The 1,033-nt window shown below is 38.3% G+C and overlaps 1 pseudogene; it reads left to right on the forward strand.

Annotated features, from left to right (window-relative positions):
- LOC149041769 (uncharacterized) overlaps window positions 1-174 on the forward strand; it is a 1,738-nt pseudogene extending 1,564 nt beyond the window's left edge.
- Window positions 175-1,033: the final 859 nt, after the last annotated feature.

Raw genomic sequence — 1,033 nt, forward strand, 5'->3', positions numbered from 1 at the left:
AATACATCTATGATGATTCAGAATCTGAGGGCGCACTGCCCGATGGTTAAACAGGTGTGGCTTGCAGACGACTCTGCTGGAGGCGGGAGAATCGCGCAGTTGTACGACTGGTACAAGCAATTAACTAAAGAGGGAGAAAAGTATGGATATCTCGTGAACGGGTCAAAGAGATGACTGATTGTTAAGTCTGAGACACTTGCAATTACATATTTTAATTGAATAGTAGACTGCAGGTTTGTATTGCAGTCAGAAATTGCCTTATTGTCTATGAATTATAATCTCTCGGTTACCTTCATTAAATCTTTAACCCAAAGTAGCATCAAACCATGTCAAAATGCAGGTTGTTTACAAGGAAATGACACATGATAGAGCGAAGCCTAATATGGCAAAATGGAACTTGATTGGTGGAATACAATTCAAGCACGCGAAAAATTGCCTAATGTTTATGTAGTGAGACACTTACACCTAATGTTTAAGTCTGAGACACTTGCAATTACATATTTTAATTGAATAGTAGACTACAGGTTTGTGCTGCTGTCAGAAATTGCCTTATTGTCTATGAATTATAACCTCTCGTTACGTTCATTAAATCTTTAACCCAAAGTAGCATCAAACCATGTCAAAATGCAGGTTGTTTACAAGGAAATGACACATGATAGAGCGAAGCCCAATATGGGAAAATGGAACTTGATTGGTGGAATACAATTCAAGCACGTGAAAAATTGCCTAATGTTTATGTAGTGCAATGATTGGGTGATGGAGATGTAAGTTGTTTGGCGTGTGCGTTGTAAGTAAAGGAGCGGAAAAACACGTTTTAACTTAAAAAATTTAAATGCGAACCTTTCATATCTCGATAAATTTCGACCTTAATCGACGAGGCTGTTGCGAAGGCCGCAAACCAATACTCTAAATAAACGAGCCCAAACTTTCTGGTTAATGTCATTCTTGGTGCACAGCCCTCCAATCCATTACATCATTTACAAGAAATCAATACCCAAACGCTGTGATTGCTGAAAGATATTCAAATGCTGTG

This window comes from Pocillopora damicornis, chromosome 8 (assembly GCF_964200805.1).
Source record: "Pocillopora damicornis chromosome 8, jaPocDami1.2, whole genome shotgun sequence".
NCBI lineage: Eukaryota > Metazoa > Cnidaria > Anthozoa > Scleractinia > Pocilloporidae > Pocillopora > Pocillopora damicornis.